We start from the raw sequence: 15,152 nt of genomic DNA, 5'->3' as shown, positions 1-15,152 counted from the left end.
CTCACCACCCAGAGTTCAAGAGTTTAATGCTAGCCAGGCTCCCAAGAATTGTCATTTCTATTTAAAGCTATAGAGAGTGAAAATTTTCAAGTCACTGAAAAAGAATAATGCTTTGCTCATTTACTTTAATGAATCATTAGGTAGGATACATAATGTGTTACCTTTAATATTTTAACACCTGTCTTTTCTTTCTACCCATCCAAAAACTATCTGCCAAAGTACTAACCAAATCCTAGCTCCTTAGGAAATCTTCCTTCGACACACTAGCTGTAATTAATCCCTTCTTTTCCAAAATCCTATGTAAATTCATACTGTTTATTTGGCATTGCTTGGAGAGTTTTAGAAAGTTCAAAAACTGGAAAAGACCTAAGAATTATCCAACACAATATTCTCGTTTTGCAAATGAAGAAAATTCAGTTGAGAGGTTATGCAATTTACTTAAGTCACATGGTTAGAGACACAGTGGAGGCTATAAACCTAGTTTCATAGGGTGGTCCATTTCTTTATGTCACAAATGCCTTCATATTTACTGTCTGATTTTGTTGATTATCTTTTCAAGAGAACAGGACATCTCACCAATAGTATACCCTGAGGTCAGGGAACTCTTTCGCTTAACTTCTTCAATTTATCGCTTAATTTATACGCATTTTACATTAATTTTTTTGGCTAATTGGTTGTGTTTTAGATGATGATTATATCTATTTAATCTATTACTTTTCATATTCTCAAATTCAGAAGATAATACTGGAAGAGGCCAAGAAGGTAGGAAGAAAACAGCAAGGTATAATAGAGCTGATGAAAACAATCGGAATACTTACAGACGTCCAAAAATATACTTCTAGAATAGAAGGTCATTTACCCTGTAATAATTAGATGTTGTAGGTTCACTCTGCCAGGATGGCAAGTGTGTGTTTGTTGAACTGGAGGCAGGCAGCCGAAGTTCAGGTGAAGTTCTAGGGCAGAATGCCTAATGAGGGCGTCTACCGGGTGGGATGGGTGTAAGAACTGGAGGCAGTCACAGACAGTACAACTCTGAGCCCAAACCCTAAATGCTGGCGGACGAGGTGTAATGGGTGGGCCGGAGCGGGGGCAGAAAGCTCCAGCAGCCTGAACCACGACCACGAGGCCGAGCCGTCGACATCCGGGCGTTGCCCGGGGGCTGCGTCGACCCCGCCGAGGGCGCCGAGGGGCGGGGCCGGCCGGCCCGGGGAGGGGCGGCTCGCGCCCTCCAGGCCAGCACGCGGCGGCGCCCCCTCCCCTCGCGCCGCGGGCCTCCCCGCGCGGTGTACGTCCGCGTCCAGCGCCTCCGCCCCCTCGCTGGCTCGCTCCTTCCCGCCCTCCCCGCAGCGCCGGCCGAGCCGGCTTCCCCTCAGTCTCTCATGAATATTGAGCGGCCCCTGTTGTATTTCCCGAGCTCCATTGCGGAAGCCGAGGCTCGCCATATTGTGCGGCGGCGCCGGCGGCCGCGGCGGCTTGTACCTGAGTCTCGGTCTGGCCGCGGCCGGCTGAGTCCCGGGCTGGGGCAGGAGCCGGTGAGTGGGGCGGGCGAGGAGGCGAAGGGCGCGGGAACTGCGGGCCGGGACGCGCGTCGGCTCGGCGGGGCTGCGGGCGGCTGACGGCAGCCCAGGGGCCGGGGGTGTGTTGCCCGCGGGGGTGTGAGAGGAGATGGCGCCGCCGCCCCCGGCCGCTCTCGGGGCGGGGATGGTGGGGGAGGCAGCTTCTCATTGTTCCCGTTCTTCAAGGGTCCGGCTTGCGGAGGACCCCGTGGGCGAAGCTCAGGGATTGAATTCCTTCCTTCGTTGGGAACCCCTTGCAGTCCGCTCCTCCGCGGAGGCCGGGACCACTGTGCAGCCCCTTCACCTCCCGGGGCGGGGGCTCCAGCCTCTCTGCGGGGCCTCTCCGAGGCCAGCCGCGTGGAATGCGGGGTTTTTCCTCCGGGCTTCCCCCTGGCTGCCCGGCAGTATGTGTCTGCACCGTGGGGGTGGGGTAGGGGCGCTTTGTGCAGAATGCCCCCTTTCCCCCCCGCGGTGCTGGAGTCTGGGTTCGCTGGTGGAGGCGCTGCTCGGCGTCGGGGTTCCTTGTGGGCTGCGGGGAGAGCCCTCCGGGCTAAAACATTCCTGGAGTGCCGCCTGCCTGCCCGCGAGTATCTGTTGCTGCTCTCTAAAACCGCGAGGTTGCCCCGGAGGAGTCGTGGGGGGAGGGGGTGTCTTGGTTTGTTTCTGATGGAAGCTTCGCGTTTTGAACCCTGTCGTTGACGCTGAGATCTTCGGTATTGGGTGTCGCCAGGGAACCGTAGACCTGGTTGTCAAGATACTTTGCCTCCTCTAGAAGTAGCTTCCTTGCTCCCAGAGATACTGTGAGTAAAAATCGGTCTTCGAAACTTGCGAGGTTCATTCCGATGATCCGCCCGCTAAGACCTTTATGGTCTTACCGTCTTCAGACCTTCTTTGGGTATATACTGCATGGCTGTCAGAAAGTTTGAGAGAATGTGTGCCTTTAAGGGGTAAAGTGGCATGAAAATGTTAGGTTTCCTTGAGGTGTCTGAAGAAATTTGCTGTAACAGGATTGGTTTGCATTCAGTGTTTTGGTAATACGCTTTACTTTTAAAAATTAAAAAATTGAGACGTGGCTTGGATGTTTTAGACTGAGTATTATGTTTAAAACTCATGTCTGAGTGATTTGCGTTACATAATCTACTTTTGGTGAGTTCCAAGACGATAAGCTGGAATACTTAGTGTAATTGGTAGATAATCTACTTTCCCTTTACTGCATTGGGGTATAGTTGTTGAATTTTTTAATAACTTAGATTGGTGTCAGATCAGGCTTCTTACAGTAAATATTTGACCCTTTGATTTACAAAGAATTTAAATGGCAGCATTAAGATTTTTGGTGATTCTTTTTTCCCCCTGTAATTTATACTTGTCACAATCAACAGGTATCTTAAAATATGGATTGTACATTTAACGTGTTCAAAGTAAAATCATGGGTGGTTGTGTAAGACTCCATTTTCCAGCGATAGCACAGCAAATATGGCCCCTAACTTTTTCTGAGGATTTGAGTTATTTCCTTCAGGTACACTTGTGGAATCCTCCTTTGAGGTTAATTATAGTACGTATGAGAGTGATTTGGAGAATTTATGAAGGAAAAGTGCCTGAGTAGGCTAGCCTGAGTATTTTAAAAATATGCTTGTGGTCCTTATATGTGCTGCACAGAAAATTTTCAAATTAGAGCCACTAATATTATGTAGACAATGCACACATTCAAAATACTGAGACATTTTGAGAATTTTGAGATTTTCTCTGCCTGTATTGAGCACTCAGACAGCTAGTTCCTAGGTTTACGTGGTAGAAATACTGTATAGAGCAGGTCAGCAAATATCTTTGGAATTTCATTTTTGTATTATTGACCTTTAGTGTGTAGTGTGAGGTCATTCTCTGATTTATTCATGATTTGTGTTTTTATTATGTGGTCTTTGGAGTAAAGGTGATTTATGTCTAATGAATAATATATAACCAGATGTTTCAGTGACAGTTTCATTTCTATACATTAAGCAAAGAAGCATAATTCCTTCCAGCAAGAGAAGTGAGTTAACATGAAAATGTACTTTATTAGTTTGGACACATTTTTAGTATGACTTAAAGCACTCATAATTTTGTGGCAACTCATTTATTAAGTCTGGAGAAACTAAACAGTGCATCACGGTTTGCCATTTTTAGAAAAGGAAAAATACTGTCGGATTATGCATGTTCTGCCCACATACAGATCTACACTGAGTGTTTATTACACATGGTGTGAAGTCCTTGTTATTAGACACATTATTTAATTTCATTTTTTCCCATTTCTCTGAAATCTCAGTTATCATAGTAACTTACTGAATTTTTTTTTTGCATTTAATTGAACAGATCCCCATATGATTTGAGGATAAATTAAACATAACATTTGCCCTGTCCTTTCCCTCTCTGTAGGTCAAGATATCCTGCTTATCCCCTTCATCCCTAGGTTTCCATGTAATGTGTCAGATGGGTCCTTGGGTGTTTCTTGTTGAGAGGAATACAGCTTGGTTGATTTTACATGGACATACTGACTGCGGTAATACGACTCTTGGCACATAAGTAGAAGGTGGTGTTAGTATTTTTTTTTTTTTTTTAAGATTTTATTTATTTATTTGACAGAGAGAGAGATCACAAGTAGTCAGAGAGGTAGGCAGAGAGAGAGGAGGAAGCAGGCTCCCGGCGGAGCAGAGAGCCCGATGCGGGGCCGGATCCCAGGACCCTGAGATCATGACCTGAGCCGAAGGCAGCGGCTTAATCCACTGAGCCACCCAGGCGCCCCGGTGTTAGTATTTTTATATCTGTAGCAGGAGCTAGGTAATGAGTCCCTGACTTTATAGATGTAGGTGGTAAGGGAAGTAGGTGGCCCACTATCCATTTTTATGCTACTTGGAGGCACTCCAGTAGAATTGGCAATGGATTTTCAAGTTTAAAATTCTTTTCACTTCTCTTTTGCCTTATAGATGTTATAGGCAGGTGAAGTGGGCTAGTATGTCTGGGCCTAGTGATACTCAGTGTTGGAAGCTCAGCTATGTACATTACTAAAAATTACAGGAAGGATTCCTATTGTTTGAATTTGCTTTCTCCCATTTCATTTAGAAATGGATTAACAGTATGTTTGCTGCTTCTCTGTATCTTCCATTTTGTCATAATTAAAAAAATGTTTGTTAGGTACAATAATGAAAGATTATTTTTGTAGCTCACCTCAGATTAAATTGTCTAATGAGGCTATTTTATTAAGTAACAGACCATATGAAAGCTATCAAAGCATTTTGGTCATTTATTTTCAACAGATGTGTTGATTATGGACTCTCCTGCAAGGAGGATTTCTTTTTGTTTCTATGCTACAGAGTGCAGTTGCATTTTATGAAGAGGTTAGATTGTAAAGTTGATGCATAAAATGAAAGTCACACGTGGTAAAAAAAGAAAATGATTTCTTAAAAATCCCTTAGGAAGGGAGAACATTATGCCAATAAATTCAGTTTACCTTTAGTGTTGGAACAGATTAGTGTTCAACAAAAGAAACAGCGTTCTATTGCATTTAGAGACCATATTGAACAATGAAAAATGTATTTTTTATTTATTTTAAAAAATATTTACTTTTTTATTTTTTTATTTTAAAGATTCTATTTATTTGAGAGAGAGAGAATGAGAGAGAGCAAGCACGAGGGGGGACAGTCAGAGGGATAAGCAGAGCCCCTGCTGAGTAGGGAGCCCGATGAGAACTGATCCCGAACTGATCTGGGGACTCCAGGATCATGACCTGAGCTGAAGGCAGTCGCTCAACCAGTTGTGCCACCCAGGCACCCTTTATTTTCTTTTTAGAGTAAACTCTGTGCCTAGTGTGGGGCTTGCTCCACCAACTCCACCAGCCGGGTGCCCCTCCAAAAATGTATTTAAATGTAAGAATCACATTCAGCATGGTCATGCTTACATGAGAAGAGGCTTGTGGGAGCTGAGACCTTCGAAGAGCAGGAGGTGAGGTTTTACCATCTCACATTTTCTGTAGGATATGAGCTCTAGTAAAGGGAGGTGGTTGTGTGTGCTTAGAATACCTTGGCTATTTGGGGCGCCTGGGTGGCTCAGTGGGTTAAGCCGCTGCCTTCAGCTCAGGTCATGATCTCAGGGTCCTGGGATCGAGTCCCACATCGGGCTCTCTGCTCAGCGGAGAGCCTGCTTCCCTTCCTCTCTCTCTGCCTGCCTCTCTTGTGATTTCTCTCTGTCAAATAAATAAATAAAATCTTAAAAAAAAAAGACCTTGGCTATTTAAATAATTCTCATTTCCTTTCTTTTTTTCTTTCCAAGTTGGATAGTTTAACACACAAAAGTTGAATGATTTTTGTGGCACACCTCAACAAATTTTTTAAAGATTTTTAAGTCAGGGGCACCTGGGTGGCTCAGTGGGTTAAAGCCTCTGCCTTCAGCTCAGGTCATGATCCCAGGGTCCTGGGATCGAGCCCCGCATTGGGCTCTCTGCTCAGTGGGGAGCCTGCTTCCCCTCCTTCTCTCTCTGCCTGCCTCTCTGCCTACTTGTAACCTCTGTCTGTCAAATAAATAAAAATATTAAAAAAAAAAAGTTTTAAGTCATCTCTATACCCAACATGGGATTTGAACTCAGTCCTGAGATCAGGAGTTTCATGCTCTACCAACTGAGCCAGCCAGGCACCCCTTAGCAGACAAATTTAAAGGGTTTTGAGTTATCCTTTATAAAATAGATTTTATCTATAGGAATAATTCCAAATTTTCTTAACTTTTCTCTTCAGTGAAGGTGCAAGATCTCTAAAAGGAGAGCTGGTTGACAGTGTACTAGTCCTAGTAGGGAAAACAGTAACTTGAGTAAGAATTTCAGCAGAGGAGTTTTAATATAGGGAGTTGGTTGGATGGTTTTAAGAGCAAAAAGAGATTACAGTGTAATTGACCGAAGAGCTCAGAAAAAAGATTCCATTGGCCTCGTTCTGAACCTTTGAGGAGGTCACCATTCAGCTGCTGATCAGTTTCTGGAAGTACCTAAAAGTACCCAGAGTCGCTGGAGACTGAAAACTGTTGTTGCCGCCAGGATGAGGGGCTGCAGTTGCTGCTGCTGCCAGGAACTGGAAGGAAGTCCTTTCACCCCTCTTTTTGCTTTCCAGTTTTCCTTTTACTACCTCCACTGTCGAAGCCTAACAGGGAGAGCTGGCAGAAGAGTACGTGAAATGAAATTGTGCAGTCTCAGCCCCAGCACCAAAGCGCGGTATCTAGAATGGTGGTTTTGGAGTTGAGAGAGAGTGAGGAAATGATCGGCACAAAATAGTGTAGGTTAAAGTACAATAATTTAAATAGGGATTCTTGTCCTTACCTTGCCTGTTCAGAAAACAAATGTTGATTTTCTTCTGTGTGCCAGACCCTATTCGAGGGGTTAGGGGTAGAAAATGTATTGAACAAGGTCTCTGTCCATAAGGAATTTAGAGTCTAAGTAGGGATGACAAATAAACCATCTTACAGTGTGTTAAATGCAATAACAGATGAATGATGTGCTTTGAGAACCCAAAGGACATTGCAACCTACTTGCCTCTTTGCCTTGCTAAACTTAATGACTACTATTTTTATTTTGTATCTTGATCAAATCCAACTTTATTCTCTCAGCTGTGTTCAGCTCAATTATGAAAGCTCTTTACCTGAGATGCCACAATATTGTTATGTAGTCATAATTATTACTAGTTAAGCATTTCTGTGTGCTGTATTGATTTAGATTGTAAAGGCTATCACTTTCTCTGCACTTTTAGCCGAAACTAGTGTTGTAACATATAAGATGTTTGAGAAATTTTGTTTTTGCAGTAGATGATGGGAATTAAAATGTTGATTATTACTTTACAGACATTGTTTCTTCCTTCCAAGGTCATTAGAAAGTAGTTTTGAGTAGAGCGTTGTTTGATTTTACAGATGTGAGAGTTGAAAGATTAAAATAATTGGTTAACTTAACCTGTATAGCACCAGCAGCTGATCTAGAAATAGGACTTTGGATTTTTTATTCCAGAGCCAGCAATTCTGGCAGGGATTCATTTAATGGCTAAATAAAATCCTCTTCTACACTTCTCATTATTTTATAGGCTAATGATCTAAAGTCTCACAGTTACTTCTGGCAGAAAGACAAGCTCCTCATTTTATTTCCTAAAAATATGATGCAGTTTCTTTGTATGTTCTTCTTTTTAATTATCCATTTTTTGTCTTTTTTTTCCTATTCCATTTGTTACTTACTAGTGTCTCTATTAGCTATTGTAAAATATGCAAATCTGTAGTATTTCATTTTGACTTCTCTTAGAATAGTGTTCTGTTTGTTTCTACTACCAAACACACTCTATTAACTTCAACCAACTTAAAACCAACTGATTCTTCACTTTTAAAAAGATGTATGCCTCCATGCCAGTAATTGCATTAAACCTTCACTATTTACACTGTTTGCTATATAGAGTCCAATTCAGTCTGGGACTGCTGTCTTGGAATCCAGCCAAATGTTTTATAGGAGGCTTTACTATATTACAGAAAGGGTAGTGTTTTTTATAGTGGAAAGAGCTTCAGAACTGAAGGCAGGAGTCTTGGTTTCTAGGTCTGGTTTCACTACAAGCAAGGCCTTTCTGTTTTCTATTAAAAAAAAAAATGCCACCCTTGCTGACCTCACAGATTATTTGTAAAGACATAAGAGGCAGTGTAGGTAAAAGGTTTTGTAAACAGCAAAGCACATTGCAAATATATGGGATGTAGGTGAAGAAAGAGAGACATAGATGGATTAATCTCTGGCATGGATCCTGGTTATAGTTCTGTGTCTACTTTCAGGGGAGTTTTCATATTTCAAAGTTGTTAGGGTGGAATGGAGTGTGGGAGGAGTTGTGGATGTCTCATAACCCTTTTCCCAAGTCTAGTTTATAGTATAGTATTCTCTCCCCCTTAAATAATTGCATTTTAAGGTTGACCTGTCTCATTAATTTCTTTACACCAGGGTCAAATATCTTCCTTATATCATTAGACAATAATATCCCAAGCTTTACTTACACATTAGGAGCAAAACTACCACTTTGTAGATTGTTTAAATGACAAGGGCCTGGGGGAGTAGGGAAAACAGATTGTGTTACTGTTTTGACTGGAAACTACTCTAGTGGTTTTGTTTTACTTATTATTTTATGATATCAATTACAGAAAATATCTGCTTTTCACAATACACTTAGCAAAATTAGAAAATATATCTCTTGTTTACTTTTAATGAACTTACCCTCTTATCCTTGTTCTTAAAAATTTTAATTGGCCTATTTGTGAAGAAAACATGCCTCTTTGAATTAGTGGAAAGATGCTTTTTTCTAGCTTTTCTATTTTTATGAGGTACTGTCCTCCAGGAATGTTTTCTCATGTGGCTATAAAGTAATGAAATATGTTAAAGACTCTTGAACATTGATAGTTGAGTATTGTCTAAAATATTAAGACTCAGTTTCTCCGTCCTTATGTTGTTATAATTGATTATGTTTGTATTTAAGTGTAGGTCTCATTTCCAGTTTGGGTTAACCAGTGATAAATTTTCCAGTGTAGCCTCCTGGAAGACTTTTTTTCTCAGAAGTCTCCATAACTTTTGGAAATGTAATACTATAAATGTATAGATACCATGACAATCAATGCTAGTTTAATTGCTTCTGAAACCTTTTGGATAATTTGTTGCAATAATTGATTTAGGAAAATTAAGAAGACAATATTGGTGTGCCAGTGAGGAAAAAAGTATCACACAGTAACCTAGCTGTTTTTCATTTCTTTTTTTTTTTTAAGATTTTATTTATTAATTATTTGAATGAGAAGAAGCACACACATGTGTGAGCGTGCGGGGAAGGGTAGAGGGTGAGAGAATCTCTGAGAGCTGACTCTGGGCTAAGTATGAGCCTGTGTGCTGCTCTGTCTCAGGAATCTGAGATCTTGATCTGAGCCCCCCAGGTGCTTCATGTTATTCATTTCTTAAATGGATTGTTTTTATTTTTTTTTTTTTAAGATTTTATTTATTTATTTGACAGACAAACAGATCACAAGTAGGCAGAGAGGCAGGCAGAGAGAAAGAGAGAGGAGGAACAGGCTTCCCGCTGAGCAGAGAGCCCGATGTGGGGCTCGATCCCAGGACCCTGGGATCATGACCTGAGCCGAAGGCAGAGGCTTTAACCCACTGAGCTACCCAGGCATCCCTGTTTTTAGTTTTAATACTCATATTAAATGTTTCTTGGTCCTTAAAAAATAGCTTAGGAGCTGGTGGGAAAATTGATAAAGTATTGAATTGTTTTTTTAATTAAGTATAGTTTCAGTTGTCACTTTAATTTTTTTAAGTGTATTTTTGGGGAAATTTTAAGAAAGTAAAAAATCATATTTTCAGTACTCAGGTTTAATTCCTCTTAAAATTTGATGTATTTCTTTTCAGAAATTTTATCTTTTGGTTTTCGTTTTGTTTAAAATGTAATTTTAACTGATTTTATATTATGGACCTGGATTTATCTGTGTTTTTTAATTCTTTTGATATCACAAACATTTTCTATGCCATAACCCGTCTGGTAACATTTTGACAATGGTATGACACTTCAGATGGATTTAACAGTGGTTAGATCATGGGGTTTGTATTTATGTTGGTGGTAGGGAGGTCCAAAATTCGTTGTGACAGCCAAATTGAAATAAACAAGCAATACTTTTGGTCTCCATAAATTCACAAGAATCAATCTGTAATCCTTGCCAGTAGCTTTGTTGCAGTATAGCTGATGAAAACTGAGAAGGGTTAAGAGCAGATAATCTCTCGTTTTTCTGTTTATTAGGTTTTGGAATTCTTTTTTGGAGCCAAGTGTTCTTGGCCTTCAGTTCTGGGCTCTCTTAAGGCACCATTATTCTGAGATTTAGAGCATGTGTTTTGTGTATGGTATCCCACCCCGCCCCCTACCCCCAACATGAAAGTTCCTAACTTTTTTCAGATTCTTAATGGAGTTGTGGATTTAAAAGTTAAGAACTGTGGACTTAAAGGATTTCGTTAAAAAGTGGAGGTAGAGGGAAATCTGTACAAAAAGTGCCTGCAAACAGTATCTTGTGTTGAATTAATGTCAGTTTTCTTTTTTGTTCATTGTTTAATAATATAGAATCAGTTTTGCTTATGAAAGGGTGATTTCACTACTTTAGCTACTTAAGTCTTTTTTCTTAAAGATTTTATTTTTAAATAATCTCCCAACGTAATGTGGGGCTTGAACTCACAACCCTGAAAAACCAGTAGGTTGCATGCTCCACTGACTGAAATAGCCAGATACCCCAAGTTTTTATTTTTCTATTTATTTATTTGTTTGTTTATTTTTAAGGATTTTATTTATTTGAGAGAGAGACAGAGCATGAGAGAGGAAAAGGTCAGAGGAAGAAGCAGACTCCCCGCGGAGCGGGGAGTCCGATGCGGGACTCCGGAGTCATGACCTGAGCGGAAGGCAGTCGTTCAACCAACTGAGCCACCCAGGCGCCTACCCCAAGTTTTTATTATAGTATTATATGGTTTTCTCTCTTTAACATTATTCGAACTCACATTAAGATTACCAAAGTGTAATTGCTAGTAAGTAGCTTTTAAAAAATATTTTGATATATACAGATTTAAATATATGTATTTTCATTGCTGATAAGGAACTCTGCCTTAATGGACATAAGATATATACATCTGTATACTACCTAAAACATGTTTATTTTATAAAGAGGTTAAATCTTTTTTTTTTTTTTAAAGATTTTATTTACTTATTTGAGAGAGATCTCTAGTAGGTGGAGAGGCAGGCAGAGAGAGAGGAGGAAGCAGGCTCCCCGCTGAGCAGAGAGCCCGATGTGGGGCTCGATCCCAGAACCCTGGGATCATGACCTGAGCTGAAGGCAGAGGCTTTAACCCACTGAGCCACCCAGGCGCCCCTAAAAAGGTTAAATCTATATATTAACTCAAAACCATGTTGATTTCCAGTATTGATGAGCTGTGCCAATTTTTGCTGCTTTCGTGAACATAAAAATTATGCTAATCTTTTTTAAAGATTATTTATTTATTTGATACAGTGAGAGAGAGAGAGAGAGAGAGAGAAATCACAAGTAGGCAGGCAGAGAGAGGGGGGGAAGCAGACTCCCTGGTGAGCAGAGAGACACAGGGCTTGATCCCAGGACCCTGAGATCATGTCCTGAGCAGAAGGCAGAGGTTTAACCCACTGATCCACCCAGGCGCCCCTATGCTAATCTTTAGATTATCAGAGCTGTAAAACTTCTTTCTGTCCTCAGAGCTCCTGATTTCTTTTTCATGCTTCTAAGATCCTGGTCTTTGGAACCCCAGACTGCTTTTTCAGTTTAAAACTTTTTTTTTGATGCAAGTTGCAGAAACCAAGAGATAAAGTCCAGAACAGAAGAAAGATTAAATCCATTTATCTTTTTTTAAAAAAAGATTTTATTTATTTATTTTACAGAGACAGCAAGAGAAGGAACACAAGCTGGGGGGGGGGGGGTAGGGCGGCCAAAGGCAGACGCTTAATGACTGAGACACTGAGGTGCCCCTAAATCCGTTTATCTTTTGGAATTGTTTCAAGAACCCAAAATGAGAATCGAGGTCTCCTGAATCCCAGTCTGTTTGCTACTATTGAATATGCATAGGGACATCAGAGTTTTTCTTTTCTTGCAAGAGAAAATCTACCTTGTGTGACAAAGGGATACCAGAGACACGTTCTTCACTTCTCTGTTTTTATCTTTCATTGTCTTAAAACTGTTATAAGTCTGTGCTGACTATTTTGGGAGTTGAAAAATGGAAACGCCCGCCACAAACTCCTAACACTCTGTGTTATCTTAGAACGTAACTTTTATATAGCTGTAATTGTAGCACAGATGCAAATCAGTGGCCTCTGTCATCGTTTTATCCCACAAGTATCATTAGTCATTGCATATCCTATTAACAATTGTTACTTTTAATGACTGAGGAAATTTCCTGATGTTGATGTTGCAAGATGTTGCAGCAAGCATCTCCTTGCTGATGGTGATGTTACTATTGTAGTACAGTACCAGTAGTCTTTGATGTGGTTAAGGGCATGGCCTCCTTAGTCAGATAGACCTACATTTGAGTCTTGCCTTTGACGCTTATTACTGTGAGACCTTTAAGGAAGTTGCTTATTAATTTACACTTTAGCTCAATTTCCTTATTTCTTAGGTGAGGAAAATAGTACCTGCTTCATAGGGTTGTTATGATTAAGCAGAATTTCAGAGAAAGTGATGAACCCTCTAAATGTTTGTTATTAATAACATTTCCTAGGACTGGGATTACTGGGTAAAAGCATACATATATTTTTGTATTTCTGGAAATGAATCGCCTCACTGCTTTCTTTCTGAAAGTGTTATTCCATTATTCTAGTTGCTGTTATAACAGAATTTGGGGGCATAAGCCTTCAGCTTTCTCTATTATCTTCATTAATCATATTCTTTTGTCATTGCCACAGATTTAATTTTTCAGCAGATATGCCTGTGTCAGAAGTATAGACTCTGTTGCTGTATTTTCAATGACACAAAGGAGTGTTGCTGTAATTTCCTACGCTGTTACTTGCTAAGGCTTATGTGTGTGTTCATCAGCACTTCTGCGTCTGGCAAGAGTCTGCACTTTATGGACCTTTCTCTCCCAGGAAAGGATAACACCCTTGCTGTACTACTTTTCAGAAGTTAGCTTTTATTCTGGCATATGGGGCTTTGGACTAAAACTCAGTAGTTATTAGGCTTTTTAGCTTTGTCATTAGTGATAAGCTTACTTAAATTTTTAAGCTTTGCTTTATGCCTTAGTTGTGTTTGAATCTCCCGCTCAAAAATACAAGTACTGATCTGTCTGCGCCATTAAATCTGCAGATGTTTTTGGGGGGCCAATCCTGTGTGCTGCTGACACAGAGCAGTAGTCTGCAGCCCAACAGTAAGCTGGTAACTGCTGCCACATTAATATGCTCCTTTGTTTAGTTTCCTCTAATCTGGGGAGAGATGTGAAATGAAGTTGGTAGCATCCCTTGTTCTACTGTAGGAACTCAAAAAAAATTTTTTTTTTCTTTGCTTTGCTCGGGAAATATCAATGTCTTTTGTGTCTCTTGGTCTTAGGGTACTGGGAGAATTAAAAGTCCCTTTCTAAGAATGTGGTTAGTTTGTGGTATAGAGTTGGTGTGTGTTCAGAGCTGAGAACCTAGATTATGCCAAAGTCTGAGATCTAAATTACTAGTGAGTCAGTGGTTTGGCAGGTTGAATCTAGGTTGCTAGATTCAAGTAATCGTATGAAGCAGTAGACTGGAAACCCCTTAGGCAAGCAGAGATTGAGACATCCTTGGAAGAGTTACAAAATCTAGACTGGCAGATGAGAACCAGGAGGTAAAGTACCAGTGTAAGGAATGTCTTGACAGAGGGACAGTTAAGAATTCAGGAAATTAACAAAAATGGAAGGTTTTGACCAATGAGGCAAAAAGTATAAAATAGCACCAGAAAAAAAAAAAAGGAAAAGAAACAAAATCCCCCAGATGTATAGCCTCTACTGCCAAGAACACTAGTTAAAGGGAAAATAAATAGTTCATTGTTTAAAGTATGTGTGCAAACGAACCAGATGAATGTGGAGAAGTATGGTATCAGCTATTTTCTTTAAGACAAGGGAAAAAAGTGCAGATAACCTTGGCTTTAACTTGGAATCCTAGATGTGTGAACAGTATGTCTCTTTTGACCTGCTTTCAAAAGAAAAGATTGGAGGAAACTGGTTATGATTGTTTGAAGTATTCAAGTTGAAAGACGTTGCTAAAGGTAGAATACCTTTTCAGCTTAAGAGGACAGGACTCTAAGCACTATACTGTTAGAGACATTTTTAAACAAGGTTTTTGATCTACTAGTTAAGAGGGCTTTTGATGCTACTTTAAATTCTTAAATTTGCAAATAAGGAAACCGGATCTTCAGCAAAAGTAACTAGCCCTGGTTTAACTCAAGAATTTAGAGGTAGAACTTCTTTACCATTTGATAATATTTTTAGAAAATTTAAGGCTACTCTCATTTCAGTAACTAGTATTTCTGTTATTAAATTGTCTCCACCTAGTGGCAACATATATTTTGCAAAGCTGCCTACAAACATTGCTAGGGACAACTGTTCTTCACAGCTTTTAAGGAAGAGCCAGCCTGGTTAGTGACAGTTGTATTGCTTTTGCAAAGAAATGGAAGAGACGTGTGCCTGATGCTTATTTTCATATTTCATAACCTTACTAAGGAATTTGTAAATCCTGTATACTTGAGTTCGGCAGCACATTTATTGTTGACAGTGTAAGAAGTTAGTATGTTAAGCGTGTATTTTCAGATTTTCACATATACACGTTTAAGCGTATATAGTCACATGTATAAATTTTTTTTCTCCTTATCTTTGTAATGAGTTAAAATGATAGCATGGTAACTTCCATCAGTGGAGAAGAGATAAACTAAACAATAAATGATGTTCCCAGTAAGTTATAAGGTGGCAGGGAAAGGGGCACAGTTTCTGAGTTCTTAAATGTAAAAAAATGAAACTCTGAAAATATTAGAAAAAAACTTTAGGTGGCTGGTGGACATTTTTATAATATTAGAGTATAGATT

At 40.1% G+C, this 15,152-nt stretch overlaps 1 protein-coding gene across 3 annotated transcripts in view; it reads left to right on the top strand.

Moving 5' to 3' along the window:
• Nucleotides 1–1,247: 1,247 nt before the first annotated feature.
• Nucleotides 1,248–15,152, top strand: part of RNF2 (ring finger protein 2) — a 46,349-nt gene continuing 32,444 nt past the window's right edge. For 2 of the 3 annotated variants that reach the window (XM_045983659.1, XM_045983660.1), the window contains exon 1: nucleotides 1,248–1,532. The gene's annotated coding sequence lies outside the window, so the exon portion shown is untranslated. The remainder of the gene's footprint in view (nucleotides 1,533–15,152) is intronic. The other variant, XM_045983658.1, reaches the window with a different exon arrangement.

This window comes from Meles meles, chromosome 17 (assembly GCF_922984935.1).
Source record: "Meles meles chromosome 17, mMelMel3.1 paternal haplotype, whole genome shotgun sequence".
Classification (NCBI taxonomy): domain Eukaryota; kingdom Metazoa; phylum Chordata; class Mammalia; order Carnivora; family Mustelidae; genus Meles; species Meles meles.
This window is presented reverse-complemented; position numbering and strand designations above follow the sequence as displayed.